Source organism: Callospermophilus lateralis, chromosome 10 (assembly GCF_048772815.1).
Source record: "Callospermophilus lateralis isolate mCalLat2 chromosome 10, mCalLat2.hap1, whole genome shotgun sequence".
NCBI lineage: Eukaryota > Metazoa > Chordata > Mammalia > Rodentia > Sciuridae > Callospermophilus > Callospermophilus lateralis.
This window is the reverse complement of record NC_135314.1, coordinates 26,383,597-26,404,813: the sequence shown is the minus strand read 5'-3', so window position 1 is coordinate 26,404,813 and position 21,217 is coordinate 26,383,597. Positions and strand designations below refer to the sequence as shown.

The window sequence follows — 21,217 nt, the reverse complement described above, 5'->3', positions numbered from 1 at the left end:
TGTAAGATATTTATTTAGGTTATTTATTAAGGTTCAATGGGTTACAAAATATTCCCCTTTAAAAAATAGAACAAATAAAGATTATATTGAGTTTCAATCACTTTCACACACTTGAATTTATTTGGACATATTTTCCCAAATGGCACAGGAAAAGGGGTAGCATGATAAATACGTAGTGACTACATAATACACGAGCATGCATAGTTCATGTGATCTCTTCTTTAGTCACCAAGTAAAAGGACAAGAAGTATATACTGTGCTAACTGCTATGAATGGAATATTTAAAAAGTGCTCTAGGAACACAGTAGGCTATAACTAGGTTTTAGTTCATGTATGTATGTTCAGGTGGCAGTGAGTGATGGTTGAAGAGTGAGGGCTGGCCAGGCAGAAGAGAATGGCAGCTATTCTAAGCTATAGAAATAGCACGTACAGGACAGAAAAGAGCTCGAGTGATGAAGGAAGGCTGTCCAATGTGACTGCAGATTAGGCTGGAAATACTACTGGAACCAAGGACTTTGAGTCAGGGCCATGCTGAGGAGCTGATCTTTATCTGGTGGGCAGTGAACGACTTGTAAGTAATAATATGATTAAATGCATATTAAAAATAAAAACAGAAGCTGTGGGGTTGTTGATGGCTTAGAGAGGAGAAGAAATTGTGAACCAGTTAATGCAGAGAAGAAATCACATTTGAAATAGGGCAAGGGAAGGAAAGTTGAAGAAAAAGCTTTGAAACAAAGAAGGCTTGTTTGAATGCTTATGAAGCAATTTGTTGGTGCTATTAAATGAGGTGCTATTTAACAAGGAAAGATGAAAATTATTAAAACAATTACCTCAAGTCTATATGTGTAAAACATGGTTAAAATAATTTAATACAAAATTTTAAGAAAAATAATATTACTGTAGACATACTTAACAGAGACAGAGTCATGTCCCATTTAAAATCTGAAGTTTGTACATCCTAAGTATCAATATTCATTAAGTATTAAGTGAGAGTTTTCTTAATAAGACAGCAACATTTACCTTTTCAGAATAGTATGAGGGCTATTTCCTTGGGCTATAACAGCAAGATGCCTGGTTTATGTTATAATACAGTCACTAGAGACAAGAGTTTTATCCAATGCTAATGAGAAAAAAATTAATTCAGCAAACATTTACTGAGCGCCTACTATGTTTAGGACACAGAATTAAATTATAAAAACTCCCAACATTCTGTGAGCACCAGGCTGCTATAGATTATCACTTATAATGATACTAAGTCCTGAAATTCCAGCTCACACCATGACATCATCATATGATAAAAAGACAACGAATAAAAAGAGCTGTTAGTAAATCAAGTCTGACTAGCAGCCATCTTGGTTTTCCCATCCCGCTGACAGGTACACAATGCATTCCCAGAACTCTCAGGGAAGACCCAGTACCCATGTAATTTGAAGAGTCGTTAAATACCCTAGAGACTGACTGTCCTGCTAAGACCTCACAAAGAATTTAACAGAGTATCAGCCAAGGTAAAAGGGTAGAGAGTGACAAAGAACTGGAGTCACTAGGGCCAAGTAAATATCTGCCAGAGAGCAGACTGTACTCTCAGAAAAGGAGTGCCAGCATTGGGGATCAGGTTGAGGCAAGTAGAGGGGAAGGTCACACAAAGGAGAGAAGAAAAGACTTGAAGGCAGACTTGAAGGGAAGCCTGTCATGCCCCCAAAAGAAAATATCAACTTCATTATGTAAAATCATTACAAAAATAACCAAAGCTTCAAAACCTCTGAAGTAAGGAGTCTTATCACAAAAGAAGGATTTAGAGCTCCTAAGTCATAAAAAAGGGCTAGCACTTGAAAGCTAGGGTTACTGACAGAGCATAACTAGGAATGACCTTACGAGTATCCACAAATAAAATGACTTCTCCTTGAGTAAGCAAAACCAACACTAGTAATAAGTTCCAGTACATTCTATGTATAGACATTAATAGAAAAATGGGTAATATGATAAGGCTTGAAGATGTTAAAAAATATTACTAATCTACATATATAAAAACTAGATTATTGAAATAAAAATATAGAAGATTCCGCTGACAATTAGAAAAAATGAATTCCTATAAAACAGCAAGTCTCAAAGTAAGGTCCTGGGACCCCAAAAGATTCCCACAATCCATTCAGGAGGCATAGGAGGTCAACAATAGAATATTAGAATACTAAAATGTTATCTGCTCTTTTGGTATCTTTCTCTCCTGAGGGTACAGTGCAGTCATTCAGAGGTTATAAATGTGTCACTGCTTTGATGGCTAATGAAATGCATCCTTGTTCATTCTTGAATTTTTAAAAGTTTTTTCTCAGTTTAAATTTCTAAAACAATGTCAGGTAATGACTCTCATAAACAAAAACGCTCTTGGATCCTCCATGATTTAAGAATAAAACCCTGAGCTATATCCCCAGACCTTTTTAAAATTTTTGCTAATTTGCTAAAGCTGGCATAGAACTTGGCAATCCTCCTGCTTCAGCCTCTGGGTTGCTGGAATCACATTCCTCTGTCACTTCACTGGGCTATATTACCTTCTACATTAAAGTTGGAACAAGAAAGTAAACATAACTACAGTTTAAGAACTGTTCTTGGTCCATTTAATAATCAAGAAGTATAATTTTGTTTGTCTTTAAACAATTGTCAATTTCATGAATTTCTACTATAACTATGTAAGATAATAAATGCTCTTAATACGGAAAAGTCCCCAGGATCCAGCTGAGGAAATTTTTTTTTTTTTTTTTTTTTTTTAGTAATGGGGATTGAACCTGGGGGCTCTTTACCATCAAGGTTATCTCCCCACTCTTCCCCTCCCCACTCTCTGACATAATCTTGCTCAATTGTTGAGGGTCTTGGAGTTCCCTAATTTGCTGAGGCTGGTTGCAAACTTGCAATCTTCCTGCCTCAGCCTTCTGAGTCACTGCTATTAAAGGCATGTGCCACCATGCCCAACTAACCTTTCAAAAAGATTAGGTGGGTAAGGACAACTTGAAATAGCTTTCATTTTTGCACAGTCACTATTCTGAATTTACCATACAAGAAATAACAAATCTACAAATTTGTTGAAAGAAGCAGCTACAAGGGTAAGTGATAAGCTAGCGTTTAGTGGGTTTAATAATATTGTCAGGAAAAAATACAATCAACAACATAGTGAGATACTTCTTAAGCCAAGACATGAACAAAATGAAGAAAGCAAATGAAGCACAAATTTTTTAGGAAAAACATCAGGAGACAAGGCAGAAAACTGTTTTTAACGTATATACTGTACAGAGGTGGCATGTGAATTGACTGGAAGAACAATCAAGGTTTCACCAACTGAAAAAGAAGCTTTAGCATTCATTGGGGAATAATAAGAGGAGCATCACTCTAAAAAAGGAAGCATGGCAACATAGTTTGCTATTGAAACTTTTTGTAATCTCATAGGACTAAAATTTTCAGTAATTAGAAACTTTTATGGAATGTGACAAAGTAATTTGATGTCTGTTGAGTTTAATGAACAATTTGGACTTATATTCTATGTCTTCTGCTTAATTCCCAATCTGTCATAGATAGAGGCTTTTAAAAAGTACAGTAAAAGTGTACTTTTTAAAAGTTACTAAAAATAATGAGTTACTAAAATAATGAAATGAAATAAGAATTGTAAACAAAAATTGAACCTTCCTTTTAGATATTTTGAGATGCACTAACTTAGACAGTCCGCAATACAGCAGGGAGGGTGCAGAGTGGGGTGCCAGGATATTTCAAGTTAGAAGTTTCAAGGTAGAAGTTTGCCCTGGTGTAACTATGAACAGTCCTATACATAAATGCAAAAACAGACTTCAATGGGGGTTAAAAATTATCAATGTATTTATCTCAAATCCAGAAAGGGAAGATTCTAGTTACCTAAATAACATGCATAATAAGCTCTTCCATTAGAATCACACCAATTGCAGATGTGCAAACCACAGACCACATGGATGAAGGGCAAATGTACAGAGAGGAGAATATCAGGTTTAGCACTGTTAATTTAAAGTGAAGGACCAGGATCTATGTAAGAAGTGAAAGTAAATAGTCAGTTTGATCAGCAAATTTTTAATTATTTAAATTATTCAATTTGAAACCATTCATGAAAGAGAAAAAAACATGAGTTGATAATGAAAGTATAGTAAGGATTTTCTACCCAAAATAGTAGTTAGATTAATTTAAATATTAGGTAAAAGACTTAAAGAGAGTCCATTCTTTAAAGATATCAAATTGTGAAGAAATGCCAATCAGGTCAATGCTTCCCATTGTAAGGGTAGGTTAGGATTGACTTAAGGAAGGCCTGTTGTCTATGCGCATTTTGCTATTGAAAGTATTACATCATTTTTGATTAGAGAAGTTACTCAAATAAATTGGACTTTTAGGAAGATCTGGTGGCTGTGAGAGATGTGGGCAAGGACATCAGTTAAGAGGAAATCACAAGGCTGTGAAATAAGACAGTTGGCTGTGAGAAAGGGAATTAGGAGGGGATGGAAGCAATGTTAGAAATTGACAACACTTGGTTTCAGCCAAGCATCCAGATTTTCTTACCAAGGTTGTCTACGAAGCCAGGGAAACACCAACGAGACAGCCAACTTGGTTTATGGCAATTAATTCCAACTGAGGTGACTTAATAAGATTAAGGATTGATCCTGGTTTCTCTAGTACCATGGTCCCCCTGAAAACTTGAGTTAGAAGTTTAAACACTTACTAAAAAGTGCTATTTCTTAAACAAATAATTTTACACAGTCCAATTATCAGTGGTTTTCTTTCCACACTTTTATTCCCTTGTTAGTACGGTACAGTAAGATATTTTGAGAGAAAGACACACACATTCATGTAACTTTTGATATAGTATATTGCTATAACTAGTCAATTTTACTCTTGTTATTGTTAACCTCTTACTGTGACTAATTTATCATAGGTACATATGTATAGGAAACATAACTATAGGTATAGAATGCTGTATTATCTGTGGCTGTAGACAACCAGTGGGGGCTTGGATTGTATCCCACGTTCTTTGAGAAATATTTTCTAAAGTGTGGGGAAAGCATTTCCATGAGTTCATTTACTTGACTTTATCAATGTGGCAACACAATTGTTAAAACCAGTTGAGTCACTGGTTATTTTTTTATCTTTATATAGACAGATAACTCTATGTGGAACATAAGTTTTAACACTCAAGATATTTGTTAAAATAGTTATCAACAGGCTGGGCACAGTGGTGCACGCCTGTAATCCCAGCAGTTTGGGAGGCTTTGGCAGGAGGATCAAAGCCAGCCTCAGCAACAGTGAGGCCTTATGCAACTCAGTAAGACTCTGTCTCTAAATAAAATACAAAATAGGGCTGGGGATGTGGCTCAATGGTTGAGTGCCCCTGAGTTCAATCCCTGGCACCCACCTCATCCCCCACCACCACCAAAATAAACTTATCAACAATACAAACAAGCTAGGGAAAAAAAAAAAAAAAAAAAAAGTATTATAAAGAATTCTCTGCCATGTGTGGTAGTGCATGTCTACTCAGGATCACAAATTTAAGGCCAGCCTCAGGAACTTAGCCAGGCCCTAAGCAACTTAGTGAGACCCTGTCTTAAAATATAAAACACAAAGGGTTGGGGATGTAGCTCAGTGGTAGAGTGCCCCTGGGTTAAATCTCCATTACCCACGCCCCCCACAAAAACGGAATTCTTCCCAGTGAAAACTTATGGCACATAACCATAAAAACTCCTTTCAGTGGGAAAAAATCAGTATATTCAAGAATTTAAGCTAAACTGATTCATGGTCAATTACCTAATTCTACCCAACTTCTTTTTTGTCATCAATTTTTGTCAACATTGGCTAATAAATATTATACACTGAAACAAAGAGAGCACCAAAAAATATGAAAATAAAATAAAGGGTAGAATTATTTTGTTAGTTACTAGACAGGTAACTATTTCTTTCAAGAGGAGCTAACAAGGAGCAAGGGAAATCTGGCTACCTACGATACTCAAAAGCTATGTAAACACTTCATATTTTATATGGCTTGTAATATTCATTAACCAAATTCTTTTCTTTTTCTCCCCCCAACCCTCCCCTATGTTCTCTCACTCAAAAGGATATTACTGTTCTTAAAAATGAGTGTTTTCAGAGTGTGACAATACAACAAACTATAGAAAAAAACTCATAAAACACATTAGTTCAAAGTCTTCAATTTGTCAGAACCAGTCTACCAGATCCTACTTTGGGGACATGGTTCACTGAATATTAAAAAACCCACTGAAAAGACATATTTGCCCCAACATCTTCCATGCTTATTTGAATATGGGCCTCCTCATTCAAAATGAGGAACTGTTTAACAAAATTCGTTTTACAAAAAATACACTTTACCTATTCATAGCTTTTAAAATCTTGAAAAATTTTGAATATACCTAAAGCATATAGAAAAATCAATTCATTTTTATGTCTTAAACAATCCTTTTTATCTAGAAGAAATATCTAAATTTGATTATTTTCTAAGAGCAACTCATTGGCTATATATCTTTCCTGGATGACTATCTATGATTTATTTATCCAACTATCACTAAGTGATTGTTAGTTACCATTCTGGTTATTTGGTAAAACAAAGGTAATTACAAATTAAGAACAAACTAATTATATCGGCTCATGGGAATGCATGTTGTTATAATATTCACTTTAACAAAATTTAAAGTTGAGAAAGGAGATTAATATTCACTATGTTTCATCAAATATATAAAGCAGGGCTGGGGTTGTGACTCAGCGGTAGAACACTTGCCTAGCACGTGCGAGGCACTAGGTTCAATCCTCAGCACCACATAACAATAAATAAAATAGATATTGTGTCCAACTACAACTAAAAAATGTGTGTGTGTGTGTGTGTGTATATATATATATATATATATATATATATATATATATATATAGCAGATTTCAGACTATCAGCAAGTCATTAATGCATAATTATACTTCAATCAATGAACTTGTAGTATTTACAAATATAAACCTAGTTGATGTAAGTTCCGACTTAGAGGAAAAAATACAGGAAAATGTGAAAAGCAAATACCAACCAAATAATTACTAGTAGATTTAGGCAGTCTTTTTAAAAGTAATATTTTAAAAACTTTTCTGGTTAAATTATAAGACGATATAAGCATTAAGGAAAGCAATTAAAATAACTTCACAGGTAGGCATAGTGGTACATACCTATAATCCCAGCAATTTGGGAGGCTGACAGGAGGATAACAAGTTCAAAGCCAGTGTCAGCAACTTATTGAGGCCCTAAGCAATTTAGTGAAACCTCATCTCAAAATAAAAAGGACTGGGGATGTAGCTCAGTAGTTAAGCACTCCTGGATTCAATCCTTGGTACCACAAAACAAAACAAACAAAACCCACAAATTTATTATTGGGTTTTCTGAATTTAATCAGGATAGTTCAGGATAGTAATGAAAAGGGGAGCTTTGTCACTGGACAAGCATATTATGGCTACAGGTGAAGAACACATTGGGTTCAAAGTTACCATCCCCTTTTTGAAACATCATGGTCAACTAAAACAGTGAATTTTAGGATGCTGTATCTGCTATCTCTCTTCTGATCAAAGTTTTCAGTTAGCTGGTTAAAAGGTAACTCTGCACAAGTAATTATGGGAACATAAACAACCACTATCCCTTTTCCCGATTGATATGAATTACTTCTGCCCACGAATAAAAACCATTAAGGTCCAAGAATGTAAGATCTGACAAATTTATTTAAGTTGTAGCAACACTAGAAAACGGGCATGTTAATCTGAGTAGAATTAACTACTCACTCATCTCTAGTTCACTGCCCACCTACTTGTGCTAATTCAATTGCTTTATCATTTCCCAGGACTGCCTTGTAAGAGGTAATCACTTTACATAATTATAAAAGGAATCACACACCTACACTGCAATGAATCCACATTAATAAAACAAGTTTCTTTTTTCCTTGAAACAATAATTAACTTTTTATCTGAAACCAGATTTCTATTTCAGGTTTTATATTGACTATCCACTTTCTGTGGATTTGGTAAAAACAAATTAAGTATCATCAACACAAATACCATTTCTTCTTTCAAGCTCCAAAATCCCTCTCTCCAGTAGTAATTCACTCACTGAATTCTCATGAGTATATTTTTATGGCATTTAACCTCCTTTACTCTTGATTACCTTTATTTATTTTTATTTATTCTTTCTTTGTAAGTTCCTTAAAAGTAGGATTTTTAACCACATTTCCTAGTGAAATACTTCACAGAGATAAAGCACATATCTGGTGTTTTTAAGCTAATGTACAACTAAGAAAAAAATGTGTAAAACATATTAAAGTCGTAATAATATTAAGCCCCATGGACTCTCGAAAAATACTCTCACCGTTTGTCTCCAAGGTTTGAGCCTCTGCTTTCTGAGAAAGGAAATCAAGAAGGCTGTTGAAAAGCAGCTCTGATGTCATCTGGAGCCTTCTCAGGTCCTCCTTCAGTCAACTCTGCATCTTAAGAAGAGGGAAAGATAGTTTGGAAACTATTCTACACCAGATTCAGGAATATCTTTTGTGAAGTTCAGTAAACTCTTCTTGTTCAAGTTCAATGCAGAAGGAGCCATTTGACAGAAAAATATAAATTACTTATGAACATTAGTTCATCAAAGGAGAGCAAAAGATCCTTGCTTTTCAGATAACATGTTTACTTAATTAATGTTTATAGTTCCTAGGTTCTGCATATTAAACTTTGTTAATTTCAAATTTCTAAGAGTGTTCTGTTAAATCAATTCAATTGTTACATTAAAAAAATCCTTAATCCATCATAAATATATATTTCCAAAAAAAAAAAAGGAAGAAAAAAAGACCTATAGTTTCCCTCATATTTTTTCAGTTTCAAAATACCAGCAATGGAACAGGGCATGGTAGTATACAGTTCTAGTTAGTTGGGAGGCTGAAACTGGAGGATCACGTAAAGCCCAAGAATTCCAGACATGCCTGGGAGATAGCATGGAACCCAGTGTCCAAAAAAAAAAAAGAAACACCAAGAGAGAAAAGAGAAGAGTATCAATAACCAACAGCGTACTTTTTCCAACACAAAATCTGGTAAGAAATATTAAATGCCTTATGCCTTATATCTGTACAAAGACATACTCCAATATCTGAAGTAAATCTATTGTATTTTTAATAGCTAAAAATTGGAAATATGTATGCCCACTAATAGGCGAAAGAATTATGGCATATCCATACAATGTAATTTTACTATTCCACAACAATATACTATGCTATATTAATGATAATAAAAACATGGATGATTCTTAAAGTAATTATCCTCAGTGCAAGAAATGAGACAAGAAGATACATATCCTCTGCAATTCTGTTTGCATAAAATTCTAGAAAATGCAAATTAATCTATTGTGAAAGAAAACAGATATGTGGTTTTGCCTGAAGAAGGGAGGTACAAAGGGAGGGGGATCAGAAATATGTGCTGTTTTAAATTGTGGTGTTGGTTTCATGGATGTGCATGTCAAAAATTATCCAGTTTTATACCATAAACATGAGCAGCTTATTGTACGTCAATCACACCTCAATAAAGCAATAAAAACATGGATCAAATGCCTTAAAATGTTTTATGTTCCTTGATATAGCAATGGCAATTCCAAGTCTATCATTTATCCAAATAAAAGAAAACAAGAAGAAAAAGAAAAAAAGCTTACTACAGCATTACACACCTATGATCCCAGTGATTCAAGAAGCTGAGGAAGGCGGACCACAAGTTTGAGACCAGCCTCAGAAAATCAGTGAGACCCGAAGCAACTGAGTGAGACCCTGTCTCAAAAACAAACAAACAAAAACAATAATACTGACAATGTGTAGAAATATTTAGCTATAAAGATGTTCTTTATGGGGCTGGGTTAGCGCACTCGCCTGGCATGTGCGGGACGCTGGGTTCGATCCTCAGCACCACATAAAAATAAAATAAAGGGGCTGGGGATGTGGCTCAAGCCGTAGCGTGCTCGCCTGGCATGCGTGTGGCCCGGGTTCAATCCTCAGCACCACATACAAACAAAGACGTTGTGTCTGCCGAAAACTAGAAACTAAATATTAAAAAATTTCTCTCTCTCTTTCTAAAATAAAATAAAATAAAGATGTTATGTCCACCAAAAACTGAAAAATTCTCTCTCTTTAAAAAAAAAAAAGATGTTCATTATGTACAACATTTCTAATCGCAAAAAAATCAGAAAAATCATTAAATGTCAAAGTAAAAACAATTAAACTAATAAATAAGTAAATCATGGAATATTATTACATCATGGGATACTATGTAGTCATTAAAATATAGAAGAATATTAAGTTAGATTAAATGATATACATAAAGTGATTAAAATAGGAAACAATGTATTTTCAGCATTGTTGAAATTGTTTTAAAATTATACAAAATAAATTCAGTGATTATTTATGCATTTAGAAATATTTTCATTCATTTGATTTATAGTTTCTAATTCTTTTGCAATAAGCATATATTGGTTTTCTAACAAATAAAATTGAAGAATGAGAACAGCAATAATCTAAAAGTGTCTACTCTTTCATACAATATAAAACAAAACACCTCTAAGAAGCAACACATGTGACAGATGTAGTTCTGGGCTACCATGCCATCTCCACCAGTGATCTACTAAATATACGGGAAAACAGAAAAAAATGGGAGGAATCATTAAATAAGCTACATGCTTTTCCATTGCCAAAGAACATTTGTCACTCAGCAAAATAAGCACAGAAGGCATTATCCCATTTGATAAAAGGGAAATAGGCACTAAGCAAGGACCCAAACTAAAGATCCTGGACACAGACTGGACCTTGACTATAAAATTCTGATAGAAATTCTCAGAGGAGTAGAAAACAATCACTTTTCTATTTATACCTACAAGGAAGTGATTCACACATGAACTTAAAAATATCCAAGTTTGTAATTATATTAGTACTCCTATTGGAATGTGCCTGGACCTTGGGAATTTCCTTAATCCCCAATCCCCAACCTTAGAAGCCAAACCCCAGGCAAGCCCCTTGTCAACATTATCTACCAAACAACTGAAATTCTAGAATTGTTCTATTTTCACTGACATTTCCTCCTTTATTGAAAAATACCATCATCATCATCTTGGAGCAGTACTGGGGATTGAACCCAGGGATTTTAACCCTGAGCGATATACATCCCCAGACCTTTTTAAAATTTTTGCTAATTTGCTGAAGCTGGCATAGAACTTGGCAATCCTCCTGCTTCAGCCTCCGGGTTGCTGGAATCACATTCCTCTGCCACTTCACTGGGCTATATTACCTTCTATATGAAAGTTGGAACAAGAAAGTAAACATGACTACATTTAAGAATGCTGCAAACAGTAACCTCTTGTAGGATTTAACTTAATGAGACTTCACTACCTTTCAGCTAGGTCATTTTTGGTATAGGTATAGAAAAAACCCAGTCAGTAAACAGGCACATTCAATGAAGAATGCTGCCAACATCTTCAGAGGAACATTATTATTAAAGAGCTGGTCAGTGCCTGCAGATAATGCCCTGAAGCCTAAGAAACCTTTACAACTGCTACTCTTAAACTCTCCCAGGACCAAGAACTACTTATTTATCTAATGATAGCCACCCACTTCTGAGCAGTTACTATGTGCCAAACATAATACTAATAAGCCTTTTATGAGGGAACTATTATTATCCCATTTTATAGATGAGGAAATTGAGTTTAAGCTACTCCAAATCACAAAGCTAGTAAGAGGCTGAGTAGAATTCAAACCCTGGTAATATTTTACTTGGCAAGAAAAAACAAAAGCAGCAGGCTCAGCAGTTATTTGAAAGACAAATAACTGACTTTCTCTAATGCTATGCATATACAATGGTCTCAATTTACATGGTACATAAAAAAAACCAAAAACACTAGATACCAGTATTTGATGAAGCTCATTAGTCTACATTTTCCATCTAAGGAGTTAAAAATATTCTAAATATATTCACAATTTGTGCCTGTTATTCTGCCACTTTCTAGAATTGTTGGATTTAATGGTTTGTCTTTATTAAAGCATTCTTATACCCTCTCCCCTTTAAGCTCAACGTATGACCTCATGAAGATATAAATTTTACAAATATTTAAGTAATAAAAGTTAACATAAGTTAATATAGAATAAACTACTCTCACAGATAACTTCAATGTTTCTTAAATTAATAAATGGGTAAGTTTAATCTCTCATACAAGTCAATGAAACTGAATGTGTTAGATATGTTTTGAATCATGACAATAGAAATCTTGTCTATGAAATGAAAATGTTTAAATAACAGTGTCATACTTATATCATAGAAATGATATGGCAAAACAATCAGAATATGATGTTGAAAAAGCAAGATACTATTCACTTTTGTTTACTGTTAAACAAATTAGAAGCTTAGGCACTATGTGCTGGAATTACAACATGAAAAAGAAACCCTCAGTGTACATCCATGAGAAACAGACAAAAACAAGGAGACAGAAAATTAAGAAAATAATAGAGGCATTTAAACAAGACACAGAAAGGAAGCTACCTTACATAAAAAAAAAATACGGGAAAGCTTCTCCAAGAAATAACATTTAAGATATCTCAATAACTGAAACCCTAACCATAAAAACAAAATAAATTAAGTGAAGAAAACTTCCAATAGAAGGATTAGTATATGCAAAAGACATGGGGGATGGTACTTGCCTGTTCTAAGAACTGAAAGATGACTCAGTGGGTAGCAATGAGCAAGGAAGAAAATGGTAAGAAATGAGATTAGAGTAAGCATAAAATGTGAACTCAAATCCGTTTTATGTTACATGTACGTTACTGAACACTCATGTATACACACAGTACTAAAAAGAAAAAAAACCATAATATAAAAATTGATTAATTCTAGATGAATAGTTTTGGTTTTGCTCCTTAGTATTTCTCACACATCCCAAAACTCAGTTGTACAAATATTACAGTGAAGAAAAAAACAGGATTAGAACTTTTAGTCCAGTACTGAATCAAAGTGGTCTAAGTATACTGCATCGTACCCAAATTTTAGGGAGAAATATTCAGTCTTTTACTTATAATTATGGTAGTAGCTGTAGTTTTTCATTCCCTTCTACACCTAGTTTTGGAATTCATTCATTTGGTTTCATTACAAACGTGCTAGCTCTTGTCCCAATTCCTTTTCTGCACCTACTGGGATGCAGGATCATGTGGGTTTTGTCCTTTATTCTAGCAATAATGTATATTAAGAGTTTCCATGTTAAAGCAACCTTTCCCTTCTAGGATATATGCCTTTACCTAACATCACACTAACATTGAAAGACTAATGCTTTCCCCCTAACATCACAAAAAAGACATGGATGTCTGAGGTGAGGCTTACTCAATATAATAAAGCAAAAAATATAAAGACACATAGACTGACAATATCTTGTGGGCTGATACTTTGAAGGAATCTTTAAACAACAAAAAAAGAACTTTTAAAATTAATAAGAAGGTTAAGAAAGAAAGGTTGGTTAGATCCAAAACCAAAAATCAACAGCATTTCATGTATATGTTAGCAACAGAAGTGGATTTTATTCACTTATAATAATAGCAAAAACCAAAACAAAACCTTAAGTTTAACAAATGTGCAAAACATATACACTCTAAAGTACAAGATAGCTAGGAATAGTGGCACACTCAACTCCAGAGGCTGAGACAGAAAAAACCACAAGTTTGAGGCCAGCCTGGGCAACTTCACAAGACCCTGTCTCAAGGTGAAAAATAAACATGGCAAGGGATGGTCAATTTTTTCCAAATTCATCTATCAAAATCCACCATAATTGTTTTAAGCCAGGCCTGGTACTGTATGCCTATAATCCTGCTATTCTCCAGGCTGAAGCAGGAGGATTACCAAGTTTGAGGCCAGCCTGCACTCTTTAGGGATACTCCATCTGACAATAAGAGGGGCTGGGAATATAACTCAGTGGTACAGCACTTGCCTAGCAGGCGTGAGCTCAGCCCTACGTTCTCCCCAGAACAGGCGGGGGGAAGATTAATGTCAAAACTTACTATAAAGCTATGGAGAAACCAAAATCATGTAATACTGGCATAAAGATAGAAAAATAGATAATGCTACAGAATAATCCCCATAAAAACTCTCACATTCATGGTCATTTTATTTTTGACAAATGTACCATAGCAATTCAATGGAAAAAGAATGGTCTTTCTAATAAATGGTACTGAATAGTTGAATATCCACATGCAAAAGTAAATAAATGATTAAGTGTAAACCTTTATTTCACAAATTAGTTACAAAAATAACAACATTTGTTTGGATCATAATCTGAAGCAATAAACTTCAAAACTGAAATAGCTCAAAAACAACAAAGCTTCTAGAAAAAGAAACAGAAAATCTGTGAACTAAAGTTAGGAACAACAACAACAAAAAGTTAGGAACAAATCCTTAAATATAACAGGAGCACAAGCCATAAAAAAGAGAAAAATTGAACTTTATCAAAATCTTTAAAAGATATCCATTAAATGAAAAGTAAGCTCCAGAATGGGAGAAAATATTGTAACTCATATACATATAATCCTTACAAGTCAAGAATAAATTAACCACTTTTTTAAAAATGGGCTGAGAATTTAAGAGATATTATATGAATGTCGAGTCAACACTTTAAAAAAAAAGAGAGAGAGATGGATGTTCATCATCATTGCCAGTTAAGAAAAATACAAATAAGTTCTCACTGAAATTTCACTACGAATCCACTATAAGTTATAATTTTTGAAAAACGTTGAGGAGGACAGGGAGAAAATAAAACCCTCCTAAATATTGATGTGTACATAAGATGGCATAGCCACTTTGGAAAACAGTTAGGCAATTATATATATGTATATATAATATAAAATATATATAATATGTATAATAAAATATATTTATATATATATGAGTACGTGTGATATATATTATATACATATATTATATATATTATTACATACATATATAATATATATCACACACACTCATAATGACCCAACAATTTCACACATGGATAGCTAAACAAAAGAAATAGAAACATCCCCCAAACTTATATGCAGACGGTGATATCTCCATCAATCACAATAGCCAAAATTGTAAACAAACCAAATACCCACCAACTAGCAAAAGAACATAAAGTGGTAGCCAAATAAAGGTATTGTGTTCATCTACAACTAAAAAACAAACAAACAAAAAACAAATGGAATAAACTATTCATAAAAACAAACTCAAATATCAGAAACATAATATTCAGTGAAAGAAGCTAAATAACAAAGCATATCGATATTGTATGATTCCATTTATATATAAAATATCTAGAAAAGCTAAAGTGCAGGATAAAGCAGATCACTTCCAGGATCTGCAGGAGATGGGAGCAGATCTTGTGAATGAGCATGAAGGAACTCTTTTATTTATTCATGTATATCTTTAGTTTTAGGTGAACACATTATTTTGTTTTTAATATGGTGCTGAAGATCAAACCCAGTGCCTCATGCATGCTAGGTGAGCACTCTACCACTGAGCCACAACCCCAGCCCCTGAAAGAGCTCTTTAAAATGACCAAAATGTTCTAAACCTGGACTGTGACAATGGTTGGTTGCACACTTGAATCTTCACCTCTTTCATATACTGTTGGTAGAACATACTACATTGGTACAGCTGCTACGGAAAACAGCTGAGCGCTTTTAAAAAAATAACACAGAATCATTGTATTGCATTTCAATCCTAAAGTATATATGGTAGGGAAATGAAAATTTATGTCACATAAAAACTCATATGCTCATAATAATCAAAAGGTGCAAACATGTATCTATCAATTGATGAGAAAACAAAGTGAGATAAATTCACACAACAAAGTGTTATTTGGCCATAAAAAGCAAAGAAGTACTGATACATGCTACAACAGATGAATCCTATTATGCTGAATGAAATCAGTTACTAATAACCATCCATGTATTGCATTATTTGATTTACTTGGAACATACAGAACAGGCAAATAAACACAGATAGATCAGTGGTTGCCCAGAATTGCGATGGGGAAGGATGGGAATGGGGATTGATAGCTAATGGGCACAGGGTTCCTTCTAAGGATCAAGACATTGTGAAAGTTAGATGATGGTGCTGGTTGCATATAAAAGCCAGAAATGATGAACTAAACAGTTTAAATGGATGAATTTTATGACATATGAATTATATATCAATAAACTTTAAAAAGAAGACAATTCACCTGATATTTATTAAAACATTTATTTAAAAGGTTTGGGGCTGGGGTTGTGGCTCAGTGGTAGAGCGCTTGCCTAGCATGCGTGAGGCACTGGGTTCAATCCTTAGCACCACATAAAAATAAAATAAAGATGTTGTGTCCACCGAAAACTAGAAAATAAATAAAATAAATAAAAATAAAAATAAAAAAGTAATTTGCAGATCAAAAAACTCGAGTTCTGATTTTACTTATTTGTTTTTGAGCTTGTTTCACATTTATCAATAGTTTATGAAGTATTCAATCAATTGCAGATAAATAACTTTTTAAAAAGTAAAGCATTTTTAATATACCATTAACAAACATAATAACATTTAAAAATTCAACATTAAAACATACTAAGGAACAAAAGTAACAAAAATATGTAAATATTACATGTTCTATATGAAGAAAATGTATTGGAAAATGTTAGCAAAGAAACCTAAACAATCTACTTAAATGGAATGACATGCCATTCTTATGACAAATATTTGATAAAATAAAAAGACAACATCATTACCCTACATACATGTGTGACTGCTCATATGGTGTGACACTACATTGTGTACAACCACAGAAATTCAAAGTTGTACTGCAATTGCGTACAATGAATCAAAATGCATTCTGCTGTCACATAAGCTAATTTAAATAAAGTAATAAAAAAATAAAAGGACAATATTCCCAAATTGAAACACTACATTTAGAGTTATACCAATCAAAATTCAAGACAATCTATAAGCTGATTCTAAAACATCCATGGAGCAGCAAAAGCCCATTACAGAGATAGCATCCAAGCACAACAAGAATATATCAGGGCAAGGTTTTCTTAGGACATAAAAGGGCTAATTTTAAAGCAAGAGATTAATAAATTCAAATACACTAATATGGAAAACTTCCATTCATCAACAAGAAAAATGAAAAGATGATTTACAACACCCCAATACAAGTAGCCATTCCCCCAAAACCCTTAATATTCAGAATATATGTATTTATGTGTGTATTCTATAACATTTTATTGAAAAACAGATAAAATGCACAAAAGGTCACTCTAAAAGAGGTGTCAGACTCAAGCAGCATGAAGCAGGTGTTCATGGTGGAAGAGATGGTATGGTACAGGGTTTAGAGATCAAGCCCTCTAATTTTTAAATTCTGTACTGTATTTGTAATTTTTCTGTATGTGCTGTTTTAAATTTTTAAAAATATAAAAACTACATATTTGCATGCACAGTACTTAATGAACAGTTTTTAGGACATAACAGATAAAATACATGAACAAGCATTTCATAAAAGAATAATGACAGTGGTGAAAAAAATCACATGAAAAAATGTTTGACTTTATTATTAATCACCCTGTCACAAATTAAGTATCATAAAAAGATGCCATTTGGGTCCATTAAATTGAGAAAAGTTATCAAACAGGAGCTTCTGTTATATTACTAATAAAATGTGGATAAGTTCAATGATTTTGGAAAACAATTTAGCATTATTTCATATAATTGAATATGTTCTACACTTCTCTTGGGTATATATCCTACAGTCTTGCACATGTGAAGCAGAACACATGAAATAATGCTGACTTAATGTATGTATAAATATATATATATATATACATATATGAATGTAAGTACATCGTGTATATGTATAATAAATGAATCAATACAGATAATCAAAAACAACCAACAAAAGCACAACAAAATATATGTCCATTAAAACGAGAATAAATAAATGCACAATGAAATATTATCCAGCAATTAAAATAAATGAACTGTAACCATACAGAAAAAGAAAAAAAAAATTAATAATTTTTAAATCAACATGAATAAAAAAGAAAATCTTGGGAGACTATATACAGATTACTACCATTTTCACAAAACTTAAAAGCACAAAATTAAATAACGTTACTCAAACATACACGTGAAAGAAAAAAGTATTATTAAGAAAATAAGTGACTAATTTAAACTTTAAGAAAGTGGTCAGACTGTGCTGAGAGCCATTAGCCAAGTAGGTATGACAATTTCCTTGCCAGCGTACCCCATGTTGCTTACAGGAAGGACTCGTGGAAATGGACTTGCCTTGGACATTTTGCAGTGACACTGCATGTAAGGTGACCTTGCTCAAGGACCAGGGCGGGTCGGGGTTTAGGGTGGATCAGGGTTTAGGGCTCTCCTTGGGTTTATTCCAGGTTTAAGGTGTACCTGTTGGGAATAGGGCGTATCCTGCTGCCTCAGGCAGGCCCGCTCCAGGTGAGTTCTCCAGGGATTCAGAGGGTATTTGGGATTTTCCCCCAGAAGGGGGATTTCCCCAGAACATGTTTGTAGAGTGCTGGTGTGAGTTCGGGAATAAACAATTGCTGTTTGAATCTACAAAGCTGTGAGTGGCTCGTGATCTTGTGCCCAGCCAGACTGCGGCAAGACTGGTGAGAGCAGCAGGTTCAAACAAACTCGAAAGAAAAGTCACAATCTGATGCAATATTAGTGAAGTTCTGATTCTGTGTTTACTGTTGGTTCTTAGGGCATCAATTTAATATTGGGCTTCACAATTTAAATACAGGTTGAGCATCCTTAATTTGAAAATTTGAAATCTTAAAGACTCTGAAATCTGCAACTTTGTGAGCATTGACATGAGTTTCATATTTTGGATTTCTGGATTAGAGATGCTCAATTGGGTAATGTTTATGCAAATAGTCCAAAATGCAAGAAACTCCAAAACCTAAAGATTCATAGAGGTGACACTCAAGTATATTCTTGTTTACACTAAGTGTTACATAATAATAATAATAATGGTAATAGGAGCTTTACTTAGTAAGAATCTTGTTTAGGTAAGCATCTCAGTAATTTTCATATATGAACAAATGCTAACTGCTAGGCAATACATTTTCTTCATTTTCCTTTTTTAAAATAAAAAACAAAGGAGAACACATATACTCAAAATAAGCTGAAAGTAGACTTGCAGAGAAAAACTTATATAGCTTGTTAGAAGAATGAGGATTCATTATACTATCATTTTGGCCTGAAAACTAACACCAATGCTTGCTTACTTTTCTTGCCAACAAATTTTAGAATGGTTTCATGGGAAATGGGTCATTTCATAAAAACCCCTTAAGGTGAGAAATAGGTATGCTAGAGTAATTCAATATGCTTCAGATTCTTAATGAACTGCATTTATTCTATAAATCTAAACAGGCTTTTCTTCCTAGCTGATCAAACAGGCCAGTAATCATAAACTAACCATGACTGGCCAAAGTGTGATGAGAAATGCCTAATCATCTTGAGCAAAGTTTCCTTTTATTATATTCAATAAATATAACCTCTTATATTTATTATATACTACTTTTGTCTCAAAAAACAATTACAATTCATTTTTACCAACAACCCTGCTTTATAGGTAGTGTACATATTATTAAGCAATAATTACTGAATACAGAACAATTATCTTTAAAAATTAAAAATAGCTAAAAATGCTAATGATATTCTATATCTACTTTCCATTTAAGTATTTCATGAGTAACTAGCACATGAAAGGTACTTTACACACAGATTGAAAATCTTAGCTGTATGCTGCATTCTTATCAAATGCAAAGAAGTACAATAATCTGGTTAAAATTTCTTATTTAAAAAGAAAGGTCAGAGAAAAGCAATTCCTCTTGATAAACACACATAAAAATGTTGAATTGATTTTGTTGGCTTGGATTCCTATTTAATGATATGCATGAATGCTATAATATGCTGCAAAATATTAGAAAGCTAGGTGAGGTAGATCATCTAGTTGGCAGTTGCATACATCCTTTAGAAGGGTGACAGCAACGTGCCATAGTGAAGACAAACATAAAATGAAGTCCATACCATTGGTTTTATGGTGTATTTACTTACTATATTTTTACAAGCTTTAAGACTTCAGAATTGAGGGATTAATTCATAGAATAAATATATTCAATATGCAATTTTAAGACTAGAATAAAATAACCATTAAATATATATTCAGCATAAATGCTTTTTTGAACACTTTAAAATCACTTTCAGTATTTCCCCTATTTGTTAAATGGAATACAAAATACTCAATCCGTGTAACAATCTATTTTCTATTCTCATTATTATTCTTTTAATTTGTATTCTATTAAAAGTCATTTTCTATCATTAATGGTCATTGTCATACTTTTTGAAAATAAGTAGTTCTATCATCAAAAATACTTCATATAAACAAATATTTCTTTGATACTTTCATTTGGATGTCTAAAGCATCTCAAATTTAGCCTATCAACAACTGAGTCCCTGTTTATTCTAATCTCAGATTGTATCAACCCCAGTCTTCCAATTGTTCAGGCCAAAAACCTGACTGCCACACCCCGTATCCAATTTGACAGCAAATTCTCAGGGCTTTATCTAAAAATATCCAGAATCCAACTACTTCTTACTGCCTCTATTCATGTCATCTTCATCTTTCCTGGATTATTAAAATAGCCTCCTAATTGGTTTTCTTCGTTCTATGTTTAATGCCCCATTGATCTATTTAATACAACTGCCACAGGGATTCTTTAAAGATATTATATTGGGTTCTCTTCTGCTCAAAACTGTCTAGTGGCATCCTAAACCCTCTAACCTTATTTCCTATGGCTCTTTCGCACTCATCCCCCACCAGCCACAGGGATCTCAAATACTTCCTTTTCTCAAACATCGACATCACTATCTCCCATACCAACTCAGTTTTCACTTCTGGGTGAAGCTTTCCCTGAACACAATCTAAAATTTCATGCCCCCTACCACAGATTTTCCATACCACCTTCTCTGTTTCAATTTTCATTAGCACTCATTAATAAGATACCATAAAAGTGAACTGCTTCATTGTATCTATCTCACCAATAAAATGAAGCTTCCAGGAGGGCAGCAATGCTTCCTCTATCACTCTTTTACTCAGTATTTTATTCCCAGG

At 33.6% G+C, this 21,217-nt stretch overlaps 1 protein-coding gene across 5 annotated transcripts in view; it reads right to left on the bottom strand.

The window, feature by feature from the left end:
• Positions 1-21,217, bottom strand: part of Nrip1 (nuclear receptor interacting protein 1) — an 84,233-nt gene that overhangs the window by 36,051 nt on the left and 26,965 nt on the right. For all 5 annotated transcript variants that reach the window (XM_076868182.2, XM_076868180.2, XM_076868181.2 and 2 more), the window contains one exon: positions 8,396-8,513. The gene's annotated coding sequence lies outside the window, so the exon portion shown is untranslated. The remainder of the gene's footprint in view (positions 1-8,395; positions 8,514-21,217) is intronic.